Source organism: Benincasa hispida, chromosome 6 (assembly GCF_009727055.1).
Source record: "Benincasa hispida cultivar B227 chromosome 6, ASM972705v1, whole genome shotgun sequence".
NCBI lineage: Eukaryota > Viridiplantae > Streptophyta > Magnoliopsida > Cucurbitales > Cucurbitaceae > Benincasa > Benincasa hispida.
Window position 1 is genome coordinate 4,244,292 of NC_052354.1, and position 15,782 is coordinate 4,260,073.

Genomic DNA, 15,782 nt, shown 5'->3' on the forward strand with positions numbered 1-15,782 from the left:
CAATTCTTGTCCAAACTTGATCATATGGCTGATAAATGCATTTTTGTGGGTTACTCTTCAAATAGAAAAGGTAATAAATATTTTGATCTTCTGACGAAAAAACTGTTTGTGAGTATGGATGTGTCTTTTTTAGAAAATAAACTCTATTTTCCCCCAAAATATTCTTCAGAGGGAGAAATCAAATCTGAAAGAAAATTTTTGGGATGTTTGTATTCCTTTTCTCATTCCTATTGTTCAGATGTTACTAGTTCTATAATATCAAGTATAAAAACTTCTCAATCAGGGCAAGAAATACTACGAAATGATCATGTTGATCAAGTGCCTGAGTTTAAGTTTTATAGTAGAAGATCATTCAAGGGAACCAAGACAAGATAGTTGGTCCTTCAGAAAACCAATCAGAGACTCCGACGATTGAAACTAGTAATTCTTCTTCTATTCCTACTCCTTCAACTATTCAAAGTACTTTTCTAGTACTATCTGATCTCGATGTTTTCATTGCTCTTAAAAAAGGTATTCAAAGTTGTACCAAATATCCTATTGCAAACTTTATGTCATATAAAAAATTATCAAATAGTCATAGATCTTTCACATCCAAGATTAATGACTTGTTTGTTCCAAAGATTATACATGAGACTTTAGATGATCCAAATTGAAAATTAGCACTTATGGAGTAGATGAATGCTCTAAAACCAAATGACACTTGGGAAATAGTAGAATTACCTAAGAATAAGAAATCAGTGGGGTGTAAATGGCTATTTGCCATAAAGTGTCATGCTGATGGTAGTGTTGAAAGATACAAAGCCAGACTAGTAGCTAATGATTCACCAGACATATGGAATCGATTATCACGAAACATTTTCCTCTGTTGTAAAAATTAACTTTATTAGAGTTCTTTTGTCTCTTGCAGTTAATTTAGATTGGTCCCTTTACCAAATTGAAGTAAAAAATGCTTTTCTGAATGGTAATCTGGAGGAAGAGGTCTTTATGAGCTTACCATTAGGTTTTGAGAAGGAGCTTGGCTGTAGTAAAATTTACAATTTTTTTTTTAGAAAAAAAAAACTCTCTATGGCCTTAAACGGTCTCCAAGCATTTTGAAAAAGTTGTGTCCAGTTATGGATTTCTTTCGAGTCAAACAGATCATACATTATTTTATAAACACTCAGAGAATAATAAGATCTCAATTTTGATTGATTATGTAGATGATATTATTCTCATAGGTGATGATCAAGAAGGCTTAGTTGATCTCAAGAAAAAACTGCATGTAAATTTCAAATTAAGGACTTAGAAACGTTGAAATATTTCCTTGTAAGATCAATGAAGAGGATCTTTGTTAACCAAAGAAAGTATGTTCTTGACTTACTTAAAGAAACAGGCTTACTTGATTACAAGGTTGCAAAAATTCCTATTGAACTTAACCTAAAGCGTCTATTAGCAAAAGTATAAGAAGTAAAGGACAAGGAACGATATTAGAGACTTTTTCTTAGATTAATTTATTTGTCTCATACACGTGCTGATATTGCATATGTTGTGAGCATGTTTAGTCAGTTTCTTTGAAAGGATCTCTTGAAAAAGGTATTTGATTCAAAAGGAATAATCACTTCCAAATAGAAGTTTGCACTGATGCAGATTAGGTAGGAAGTACAATAGATAGAAGATCTATCTCTAGTTACTTTTCATTCATTGGAGGAAATTTGGTTCCTTGGAGAAGTAAAAAACAAAATTTGGTGGCCAGAAGTAGTGTTGAAGTAGAAATTAGAGTCTTGGCTCATAGAATTTGTGAGGGCATGTTGTAAGGTTTTTAAAGGATATATATTTTGTATGTTAACTCCCTCAAAATCGTGTTGATTGTTTTCTTTTAATGCTAATTTTGTAGGTAAAACGGTCCCCGAGATGATTAGGAATTATTAAGAGAAAATTGGGCCTAAAGGATAAAAAAATGACCAAGAAAATCAACTAAATAGAAGAGAATCAGAAAAGTTACCAAATTCCATCGAGTAACGAGTAATGCCATCGAATTTCAGCATCATGACCTTAGGAAAAGCATCGACCAACGCTTGAAGATAAAATGCTCACTTCTACTGCAAAACAGAGCCGTGTTGCAATGCTCCTCATAGCATTGCAACGTTCCCCACAGCATTGCAACGCTCCGAATTTTGATGCGATTCATCCTACACGCGTGCTTCACGCAATGCAGCGTCAATCACCAACGTTACGTCTCAAGCACAATGCTTCTTGGCCTTTTTGTAATTTATCGTTCCAACGCTAGCCTTAGCATCACGACACTACACTGCAAGTATAAATAATTTTTCTTTCATTTTTGCTGAAAGAGGGAGCACGATTTCAATGGAGGCTGGAATTTATCTCTATATCAATTAGTCTCCTATGGTAATTTTGTTTCCTACTTAGTGTAGATTTTGATTTCTTTTTGGATTGTAATCAATAACTTGTAATTCTTCATAAATTTGTCTATGGATTTGTGAAGTAATTGAATCTTATTTCTAATTCAAAAGTTCTTGCAAATTCTTTTGAGTTTTTTACTTGTTATTATCATTAGCAATACGATTTGAGCTTTTTTTAATCCGTTTTAATTCTTGAACTATGTTGAATTATCTATATCTTGAACATGATTAGCCTAGATGCTTGATTTTGTCACATTCACTCATGATTAAATACGTTCATTTTAATGTATTCGATAGAATGTCTAGCCAAGATCTTCAAGAGGCAATAGTAATTATATGTTGAATCGCTATCCTAGGATGCATTAATTACTAGATTTGAAGAAAATTCAGTTAATTGAGTAAGCTATCTTAACAATTAATCGACGCAATTGAATCCTAGAACTTAATGCATGTGTTTTCTCTTCTATATGGCCGCTATCGAACCCAATAGGTGTAGAACTATATAGATTGATTATGCTTAGGGCTATCCTACCTTAATTGTTGATTAGGACGCTTTCTTGACTTGGTTATGCTAGTTTCTCGCCTTTGTAGAGACTAATTTAATATATTTAAGTAAGTAGTTACGAGCTTAATCCGATTGTGAATTAAATTTGTAGAATTCAATGATAGGAATTGCATTGAACATCTAATCTTGCTTAGAATTGCATTGAACGTCTAACTCTGATTAGAAGCAAGATTGTTCTAAATTTGGTTACAACCATCCTTTATCTTTTGATTTTTAACATTACCTTCTGCTGACGGTTCTTTTTAGCGTTGACATAAATCCTCCATCTTTTTTTCGTCGTGAAATCTTTTTTTCCTGGCGATAAGGCTTTTTGGGACGGGAAAGGTTTTCCTGGCAATAATGCCAATGGTCAAAATTCTGTCGGAAAAGGTTTTCCCTGATGATTTTTTGACTTTTTCCGACGGTTTCATCTATCGGAAAAAGTCGAATTTCTTGTAATGTAGGTTGTTAAATTACTATTTGAATAAGAATAAACATACGTATCATAATTATTAAGGTTCTCTTTGATAATTATTTTCGTCCCGTTTGGTAATCAATTGGTTTTTTACTTTTGTTTTTGAAAATTAAACCTATAGATATTACTTCTACATCCAAATTTCTTCATTTTTTATCTACTTTCTACCAGAGGTTTAAAAAACCTCACCAACTTTTAAAAACTAAAAAAGTAGCTTTTAAAAATTTTCTTTTGTTTTTGGAAATTGTCTAAGAATTGAATCATTGTACTTAAGAAAGATACAAATCATTTGTAAGAAATAGGCTTAATTTTCAAAAATAAAAAATAAATAATGAAATGGTTACTAAACGAGACTTTTACTTTTCGTTTTTATTTTTAAAAATTAATCACATTTTATCACATTTTCTTATAAGAGTTTGCAACTTTCTTAAGTACGAAAATTGAATTTTTAACCAAAATTCAAAAACAATAATAAGTTTTAAAAACTATTTTTTTTTAGTTTTCATTATTTAGCTTGATTTTTAAAATATATTGGTAAAAGGTAGATGACAAAACAAGATGTTAAAGGTAGAAGGAATGTTTATGAATTTAGTTTTGAAAAAATTAAAAACGAAATATTCAAACGTCATTTGATAACTATTTTTTTTTTTTTTTTTTTTTTTGAAAATTAAGTCTTATGGACATTACTTCCATCTCCAAATTTCTTGTTATCTAATCTACACCATTTGTTTAAGAAATCAAGTAAAATTTTGAGAACTAAAAAAAGTAGCATTCAAAAAGTTGTTTTTGTTTTTAGAATTTGGCTAAGAATTCAACCATTATACTTAAAAACATGCAAATCATTATAAAAATTTGGATGAAATAGACATAGTTTTTAAAAAATAAAAACGAAAAAATCAAATAATTATGAAACAGGACCTCAAATGTTCATGGATTTGACCATAGACAATTTTCATGGATTTGACCATAGACAGTTAATCTTACATATATGTGTATTAGTTACAATTTTTTGAATTTTAAAATTAAAAATGTCTAAAGAAAATAAAAGAGAATGTAAAATCTTAATTAGATATATTATTGAGAATTAACATAGGTTTAGGAGCATATGGGTTTTAATTAATATTTGTAGGTATTGTCGGTGGGCAATGCCTCCTCTTTTGGCTCGCCTTTTTTTCCTCTCTAAAGATGATGATGAGGTAGGTACAAGGAAAATATTTTTTTTTTTATTTTTCGAAAAGGAGAAGGAAAATACTGTAAACAAGTTATCATGTTTGTCTTATTTTATTATTTCAAATTGTCATGATAGCGACAACCCTACAAAGTTTAAGGCTTTTTTTTTTTAATGTTTTACTTTTATACTTGGTCCTTGTTCTATAAATCTCAAAACTCTGACATCTTATCTTTATGGTTTCGAAAAATTAATGTACACTCTTTATTTAATTATTTCTTGCCAAGCCTATATATATATATATATATAAAAGAAAAGGTGAAAAAAGCTTTATTTGTTTCCTTTGATACAATTTCATCCTAGTTTGTGATAAAAATTCCCATTTTTTTTCATGTGACAACTTATTTTCAAATGACTAAAATTATTTTGTTATTTTTATATTTACTAAAAATATATTTTTAATCATGCCAAATCAATTTTAGTTATACTATAAAAATTATTTTTAAAAGTGTAAAAAAATTAAACATTCAATTAATTTCAAGTAATTAAAGATGTGTTTTAAATAAGAAAAAAAATATTGTAAACAATAATTCAAAATAACTCCTAAACATGTATCTAAATAGCAAAAGAATTGTAATTGAAACTAAATACTAGCATCTAAATTAATCTTTATGGTTTCATTAGGTGTGTCCTAGTTGTAAATGTACCAAAAGTATAAAATAATATAATCTCTAATACATTGTCCAATGGAGAATATGTTCGATGGAATACTTTCTTAGATGTATTGCCATATCCCAAGGATTAGGACTACTTTTTATAGGTCGGTGAAATCTTTATGTTCAAAACCCCGATTCAAATAATCATTTATTTGGTGCTTCTGAATGAGAAGGAAGTGCCATTCTAACCCTTCTCAAGGGGATTCCATCTGTAAATGGCTAACTGATATAGCTAGCACAATTTAGCTATTGCATTTTTTTTTTTTGTTGGTCATATGTATAGAACTAACGTTGGGATTGGACACATTATAAAAGTTCTTTTAGAAGCACATACTCCGCCGGGGGAACGATTGGGGCGTGGACATAAAGGTCTTTATGACACAATCAATAAGTCAATTCATTTTAAATTAGGTCTTGTTTTAGTCTTTTTAGGAGTTATTACTTTCTTAGTAGCTCAGCATATGTACGTTTTACCTACTTATGCGTTCATAGAACAAGACCTTACCACTCAAGCTTTGTTATATACCCATCACCAATACATAGCATGATACATTATGACAGGAGCTTTTGCTCATGGAACTATATTTTATATTCGAGATTACAATCCAGAACAGAATGAGGATAATGTATTGGCAAGAATGTTAGACCATAAAGAAGCTATCATATCCCATATAAGTTGGGCCAACCTTTTTATAAGGTTCCATACTTTGGGGCTTTATGTTCATAATGATATCATGTTTACTTTTCGTACTTTGGAAAAACAAATCTTAATTGAATCCATGTTTGCCCAATGAATTCAATACGCTCATGATAAAACTTCATATGGCTTTGATGTACTTTTATCTTCAACAAGTAGCCTGACATTCAATGCGAGTTGAAGCATATGGTTGTCAGGTTGGTTAAATGTTGTTAATGAGAATAGTAATTCAGTATTCTTAACAATAGGACTTGGAGACTTCTTGGTTGATCATGCTATTGCTTTAGGTTTACATACAACTACATTGATCTTAGTAAAAGCTACTTTAGATGCGTGTGGTTCTAAATTAATGCCAGATAAAAAAGATTTTGGTTATAGTTTTCCTTGCGATGGTCCGGGATGAGGTGATATTTATGATATTTCGGCTTGGAACGCCTTTTATTTGGTAGTTTTCTTGATGTTAAATGCGATTGGATGAGTAACTTTTTATTGGCACTAGAAGCACATCACATTATGATAGGGTAACATTTCACAGTTTAATAAATCTTTCACTTATTTGATGGGATGGTTAAGCGATTATCTATGATTAAACTCTTCAGAACTTATCAATGGATATAATTCTTTTTGTATAAATAGTTTATCAGTCTGGGCGTGGATGTTTTTATTTGAACATCTTGTTTGGGCTACTAGATTTATGTTCTTAATTTCCTGGTGCGGATATTGGCAAGAATTGATTGAAACTTTAGCATGGGCTCATGAACACACACCTTTGGCTAATTTGATTCGATTGAGAGATAAATAAGTTGCTTTTTCCACTGTGCAAGCAAGATTAGTTCGATTTAGCCCACATTTACTTATGCGACTTTCTTGATTGCCTCTACATAAGGAAAATTTAGTTAATTTTGCATGTGTTGTATCCACGAAAATATCATTTCTTTCGATGGAGAAGGGGATCTTCCTTCTTATATTTCAACATCTAGGATCCGGCTTGTATCATTGATACTACTAGGAACTGAGCCATTATGGCAAGGAAAAAGTTTAATTCAGATAGAGAAGAAGAGGTAAAAATTGGAACAAAAATATCATTTGATTTGTCGATCTTTAAAAAATAAATAAGCAAAGTTCCATCATTGAGTGAGAAATGAAAAATTCATGGAAAGTTACAATCCCTACCGTGTAATAGTGCATCTACACATCTTCATCAACGTTGTTTTTTAACCAGAAGATCGAAAGCCAACTATCGAGACTTTGGGTTCTTTGACACATGCTTCGTGAAATTGTTCATGCATGCTTGTTGCCTAGGACAAGAAGATCAAGTTGGTAAGGATTCAAATGTCCCTTTCTATTAATTTCTATGATTATAGAGGGACCTCTTTATTATTATGTATAAATGGATAATTATATTTATACAGATGTGGTATATGGGAGCATTCAATCTTTGTTTTTCTATTAGTTCATTGTTTTTCTGTTTATTACGAGGTAGAGCAGCTGGGTAGCTCGCAAGGCTCATAACCTTGAAGTCATGGGTTCAAATCCTGTCTTCACAAAACTTTTATGTTTAAAAAATTGATGTTTGATCTTGATAACTATTAATTAATTAATTACTATTAATATTAGCTTTTTTTCTTTCCAGATGGGAGGAAAAGAAGGGGGGAGGATAGAACCACTATACTATCACGGTCAACTATATAATTTATCCTATTAAATGAAAAACATTAACCTATTATCCTCATGTTTGATGGATAGCCGGAATTAAACCTGCATCTTCTCCTTAGCAAGGAGAAATTTTACCATTCAACTATATCCACATTTTTATTATCTGCAACGTATAGTATATATCAATGCAAAGCTAGCTTATTATACTAGGCTATTAATACTAGGCTAGAGTATACTAGGCTATTTTATATACTTTATATATAGATTTAACCAATTATATATTATATAATATTTATTTATATAAAGGATATATTATACTATCCTATTTGATTATACTATCCTATTTGTTTTTCTAATATTTAGAATTAATCTTTATAGCTAAGTTAAGATAATTATCTATTTTTTTTATATAATCATATATAATATATAGTTTCTCTATTATCAATATCTAAGTATTATTATATACTTTAAGATATATTGTTTTTATGTGAATTATGTGAGATATATTAAATTTTGACAATACAAGCAAGAGACCCCTCCTTTTAATCTTTTTCTTTATTTGAATTTTTCATTTTTAGGACTTATATTGCATTTTAATGTGTCTCACGATTCGAAAGAATTAGGGGAGGGTCGCTTAATTTTTGTATCGAGAATGAAGATGTTTAAGAGATAATAGAATTAAGGATACCCCAAAATAAGACTAATGCCATCGATAATGATGTACCGGCAAATACAACATTTTTGTTACCTGAACAACCATAAGGAGAAGCAAATATAACAGGCACACTAATCACTAAAATTGAGTGAAGTAACAATTAATGTAAAAATATCATGTTTCTGATCCTCCAATCTACTAACAAAATATACCATTTGATCCCTTTACCAGCGAACCAAAATTTTGATAAAATGTATCAGGGAGGGATTTTACCATAAATTCATTAATTCTATATTACTTCTTACATTTTTAATACTTTAGCATGCATGGGATTGAGGGTAGTCTTTTTTTTACTTCATAGTAAGGGGTACACTGAATTATATAAATATATCTATATACATTCACATAAACTTATAGATTCACGCCAAATATTTGTCTATAGTATAGACAGTAATGGTAGCAACTTATATGTGAATGTTCTATTCAATGAGATGAAATATAAATCACACAAAAATTATTTTTAAGAGAGATAGTCAAGTGGTTGATAACTCCAATCTTAAAACTAATATAGTTCGAAACAAAGAACTATCGAGGGTTCAAATCCCTTTCTCTCTCCTTTTACCTGGCGAATAAATTTGTTTCCTTATTTATTGGTTTTACCCGGCTCAGTATCATAAAAGGGAATGTCTTGGCTAGGTGTGATAACTGAGCCAAAATAGAAAAAAAAATTGATAAAAATGAAGAAAGGACAAAGGAAGACTTTTAAAATATAATTCGATCCGTCCAGCTTGATATGTATGGTGGAATCAATTTGATTTTGACTTCAAGCATTAGATCGTTTGTCTTAGTTAAGAGGAGACATGAACAGAACATGTTCAAAATCACGATCAATTCTTTTTTCAAATCTTGCGACAGCTGCACGAGCCCTTTCTACAGCCATAAATGACCTACGAATAGAGAGAATCCTAGAAAAAAATGAGAGGTAGCTAACCAACTTATAGAGAGACATAATTTACTGCATTAATTTTGGTAGGTATGCCCCCCACGAAATTTAAGGAACCTAAAGGAGCATGGGCCATATATTCCATGGAACGTCATTCTTGCTAAGGTTTGATGTCTTATTTTTGTCTACTAAGTCCAAACCATTAGTCATTCTTGGCAAGGAGCCCGTAGATCCCAAAAACGCATAGTCTCTCCCCCCAAAATGACTTCTCCAATCGGAGAACGCATTAGATATTTGCCTAAGCCAATAGGTCCTTGAGTGGATCCAACGTTAGCTCCAAGACGTTGGTCTATAACTAGAAAAGTAAATGCTTGAGCTTGAGAAGCTTCTAGTCCAGTCGGCCGTAAAACTCACTTGGATAAGAAAATGTTATTGAACCACACAAAATAACAAGCAATAAAACAAAAAATAGATAAAGCACATAAACTATAAGACAAGTAAGCTTCTCTAGACCATACAAGTGCGTGGCGAGCCCATGCAAAGGGTTTAGTTAAGATATGCCAAATACCACCAAGTATACAAATGGATCCAAACCATATATGTATCCTAATTATATCTTCTAAAATCGTCCACACTAACAATCCACCCTTCTCCGCCAAAATAAAGAGCTTTGAATACTAGATGAAAATCATTTATACCTAACAAAATTAAGTGAATATCTACAACGGTAGTCTTTTTATTTCTATCTTTCCACACATAACCGGGAAAAATTAAATAGAAATTTTAAATTCATTGAATTTGTTCACTACTTATGTAATAAATCGAAAAGAAGGTTACGATAAACCTAAAAAAATTGCAACTAAGAATAGAGAACTTTGACGAACGGGATTAAGAATAATTAATTTATTTATTATTTCGGCACAAGAAGAAGAAAAGGAGTTTATCTGCTATCGAATACTAGGAAGATGAATTATTCCTTATAGAATCCTTTATTCTCCTCATTTTTTTTCTATTCTCTATTTACTTATATTATTTTTAATATCTAATCCATTTTTAATCTATTAGAAAAAATAGATACATTCAATGACATTTGAATCTGGCACTAGTGACATAATAATACCGCATAGTCGAATGGACAGAGGATTCAATAGAAAAGGCGAATCCCTTATAATACATTAGATCTGGAGACCTACCAAAGCACGGAAGCCAAAATCTTTCAGAAAATGGATTCCTATTGGAATAGTGCATAACCACATGGATACGCTCACACTAATCTGTCAGTTTTGGATCCAATTCGGAATTTTCCTTGGGAGGTTTCAACAAGGAATTCGAATGTAATAATATTGATTCATACAAATATAGAATGAAATGTTCTCTATTGATCCAAACGTTGTACCCATGGGAAAGGAATATAGAAAAAGAATAAAAAATGAAGATTTTATTAGTACTTTTGATTATCAATTTGATTTATTTTGTCTGTTTTGCTCAATTAAAAAATGGGTCAAATTCTACCGAATCAACTCTATGGGACTTAAGGAATAATCGAAGGGAATAAAAAAAGAAAAAAAAAAAGAGAGACAGTAAATAAAAATAACATAGAAGAGCCCAAATTCCAAATGAATGATAACATCACTGAATTGGTCCCGGTCACTCTTCGGGACATAATGGAAGAATGAAGGAGAGTCTCGAACGAGGAAAAGTGTAACATCCCAAATTTTTTAGGTAATTTTCATTAAATTATCTTGAAATATTTGGGCGTTATTTTGATAAATTGGGACTAAAAATTTATTTGGGAGACAAGATAATTAATTTAAATGATATTTGTAAAGATTTGAAATTTTATTCAGTTTAAGAGAAAAATGGATTAATTTACTTGGGGTAAAGTGTGTTCTTAAATTGATTAAATATTTGGAATGATGTAATTTATCTCAACTATTGGATTGTATGTTCCTTCCCTTTAATTTTGGTTTTGGAGCACAAATTAAGTTAATTTGAGAAGTTAATTGGTTTGAGATTAGTTTGATAAGAGATTTGAAATTTTTGGATTATTTTGCATAAAGATTTGAAAATAAAGAAAAGGAAAAGAATTAGGATTTTGGAAATTAAATGGAATTTGAAGTTTAAGAAGCAAAAGGGAAAATTGTAGTCTTAAATTTTATCCTCTCTAACTTTGAAGTTTGGATCCAAATGAACGAAGATAATTAATTTAAATTGAGTTGATAAGAGAAATTTGGATTCCATTTCAATTAATTAGTTTATGGAATTTCTAATATAGTTAGATTATGAAATTTCTAATTCAATTACAATATAGATTCCCAAATTAATTAGATTATGGATTTTCTAATTAATTAATATATATAAATTTCTTAATTAGAGAAATGTCTTATACAAAAAGGAATTTTAATCTATCTACTATTTCAATGGAATCCCAAATAATTTAGGATTAAGAGTATTTTTTCTGTATAAATACAACCATTCACTCCATTCCAAACCATTCAATTCATTCCAAAGGGAGGTCAATTAGAGAGAAAAATCTTTGTAACTTTCATATTTTTTTTAGTCGTTTGCCATTGTGCGTCTGCCAGTCACTGCCGTTCGTCAGATTTTTATTTGATTTGGAGCATCGATTCAAGTTTTTTTAATGTCATTAGTGTACTATTCAACAAGTTTCGAAGCTTTGGAGCACATAATTGGTGAGTATTAAGAATATGGATCTTTCTGGATTAGTTATAAATGTTGAAAATTGGATTTTAAATCCTCAATTATGGTTGATGTATATATTTGAATCTTTGAGCAAAGTTTGGAATAAATTTGGAGTAAACAAAGTGTTTGAGACATTCATCAAGTTTTTGTTGGAGATTGGTTTCTTAGATTAATTTTGGAATTTCAATTCGAGGTACTACTGGAATCGCCTTTGTGCCAGGCGATAAATTTAAGAATAATTTTGAGGATTCTAAGACTGTTTGCATCGAGATGCATATGAAAAAATAAACTTATCTTAATTATGTTTTGAAACATGTTAGGAGTGCAAGCATGGATTAAATTTTTTATATGATTTGCTTGAAGAATATTGAGCATGATGATATGTATTTTCATGATTGTGGGACTTTAATTTTGAAGGAAACCAAATACGAGGATTTCCATGAGCAGCGGAAAGATCATTCCAAATTACAATCGTATATGAACTTTACAATTACAATCGCAAACAGAAACATACGGTTATGTAAAATACAACATGCTATACAAATGATTAAGGATAAGAGTAACACACATTTTTCGACTCATCTGCAAGCTCCTTGATCACGAATGGTCGATCACAGCAATATAGCAACACACGAACGCTCGTCCAACATGATCGTTACACAGCACAAATATCGCACACTTGAACTAAGCGATCGCCTTGGTCACGAATAACCTCCATAGAACCTTGATAGTGTCGAATTGAGGATTTCGCCACCAAGAAGGCTACCTTGGTATTCTCGGTGTGAGAATCCAGAGGGTGAGCTCTGTGTGGAATTGGTTTGAGGTAGAAAGCATGAGGAAACACAATTGTGTAAACGATTGAGCAAGTAGGAGATGGAAGAACCTATCATATAGGTAGATGTCCAATCGTTTAGGAAAAGCTATGCGATCGTCTAGAAAAAGCTATGCGATTGTCTAGCAAAAGCTATGCGATCGCTTAGCTGAGTGTCTGTCGCCTACTAACATCCATGATCGTTTAGCTCACTCCAAGTTGTCGCTTAGTAAATCCAATTTACTTGACAACTTTCCTGAGAATATTTCTGAGATTGAAAATCTTAAATTCAACAAAATTCTTGATTACTAAAATTAGGAAAACATTTTTCCTTTTATCTCACGATTATCATGAAACCACAAATAACCTCCCACTCAATTGGTTATTAGATAAAAAGAGATAATTATCCAATAATTAATATTATTAAAAATATAAATGATAACCAACTTATCATACTATATTTATAACCTATAGTTTTAATATTTCATCTCATCAAACAAACAAACCATAGCTCTTTTTCTATTCCATGGTACTTAATGTAAATCTCATTTACATTAATCCTCCACTTGATGTATTTTATACACCACAATGATCATTTCAAATATAATCGAATTACCTCTTGTCAATTTAAATATTTCAAATAAAGACAAAAAATTGATTCTCAACTAAATCCATTGAGCTATTAAGGGGACCTTGTGGACTTGTAGCTCGAAGCTCCAAGATACGTGAATTATTGACTAAACTCTTTAGTCATGGAACCCACCATCTGTTAACTGCTAGGCACTCCACTAAAGACCGACTGTTGAACTCTCCTTACTAAAGATATATTATATGTCCATCTTAACCAATCAACAGTATGACAACCCTTCGTAAATCGCTCATAAGTATAGATTAGCCAATAACCATTATGCCCATGTAGTTACATCTAATTCATTAAGTACCACTGATCCCTCTAACGTACATAAGTCATAATCCTACTATGACTGAGTCCTCTCTTCCAAACAGAAGCTGTGACCACTATGTTCAAGTCCCGAAATTAGCCCTTAAGGGAGTAATCTATCTACTTATCCCTGCTTCGGGAAAGAAGTGAATTCCATCATATGTATTGAGTTCTCAGCTCCCAAATTAGACAAGTCCCTAAAAAGGTAGGCATATTGAGTTGGCAATCTAGCCATTCTCACCCATACTAATCAAAAGACTACCCTCAAAGGCAGGAGTTCCCATAACACTCAGGATTGAGGTCGTGTCACCTATGATCGTTTAGGTGAGATGTAAGTCTCTAGTATCAACGATGTTATATATAAAGTCTAGTTCTTCGTGGTCCAGTCTTATACAAAGTCTTTGTATAGGACACCCCCGCTCGCATGTCTCCACATGAATGGACAGGATCTACCATTGAACTTTGTTTATTGGATATGAGTAAATGCTAAAATGAAATAACATTTATTTTATTCATAATAAAATGTACATAATTACAAACAACGAGACTAAGGGAGAATTAGGACACCAATCTCAACAATCTCCGACTTGTCCTAATGCCTCAAGAGACTAATGTACAATACAATATCAAACATGTATAATATACAATAAACTAGGGCATACCCCAGTATCATCTCCCACTTGTCCTAGACAAGGTGCTGCATGTCTCGCAGACCCAGACTCTCTAGGATCCTCGAACACTTTAGCCGGTAGAGCTTTTGTAAAGGGATCAGCAACGTTGTGCTCTGACGCGATCTTCGTGACTATCACATCACCGTGATTCACAATCTCTCTAATTAAGTGGTATTTTCCCTCTATATGCTTACCTCGACGATGACTTTGAGGTTCCTTCGAATTTTCCACAGCCCCGCTGTTATCACAATAAAGAGTGATAGGCACATCCATGTTTGGAACAATTTTCAGATCTGAAAGGAATTTCCTCAGCCAAACAACCTCTTTAGCTGCTTCACAAGCTGCTATGTATTCGGCTTTGATAGTGGAGTCCGCAATACATCCTTGCTTGATGCTTCACAATACTACAACCTCTCCATTAAGAGTGAACACTGACCCCGATGTCGATTTGTGGGAATCTCTATCGGTCTAAAAGTCAGAGTCTGTGTATCCTATAAGGGTTAGATCCTTATCTACATATACGAGCATGTAGTCCCTCGTTCTCCGAATATACTTGAGGATCGTCTTGACCGCCATCCAGTGATCAAATCCTAGATTAGACTGATACCGACTAACAACCCATACTGCATAGCAAATGTCAAGTTTGGTACACAACATTACATACATTAAGCTTTCTACAGCTAAAGCAGAGGGAATCCGTCTCATCTTCTCGACATCTTAAGGTGTCTTAAGACATTGATCCTTAGACAAAACGATTCCATGCCTGAAGGTAACAAACCTCTCTTGGAATCCTGCGTCCTGTACTTGATCAACATTTGATCAACGTACGATGCCTGAGATAGGACTAACCATTTGTTCTTACAATCCCGAAAGATCTAGATCCCTAGAACAACTGTGCCTCAACCAAATCTTTCATTTGGAACTGGGCAGCTAGTTATTTCTTAATGTCAGTCAGATACCCTACATCATTCCCAATGAGTAGGACATCATCCACATACAGTACCAGGAAAGCTATTAAGTTGTTAATGATCTTTTTGTAAACATAAGGCTGATCAATGTTTTGATCAAAGCCAAACGACTTGACCTCAGTGTCAAATCTTATGTTCCAAGATCAAGATGCTTGTTTTAGCCTATAAATGGATCTATCAAGCTTGCAAATTTTTTGCTCTTGATCTGGAACTATGAATCCCTCTGGTTGAGTTATATAGATGGTCTTCTCAAGATTACCATTAAGAAAGGCAGTCTTGACGTCCATTTGTCATATTTCATAATCATAAAATGTGGCTATGGACAGGAGAGTCCTAATAGACTTGAGCATGACAACAGGTGAGAAAGTTTCCTCATAGTCAACACCCTCAACCTAGGTATAACTCTTTGCCATGAGTCGAACCTTAAAGGTTTGTA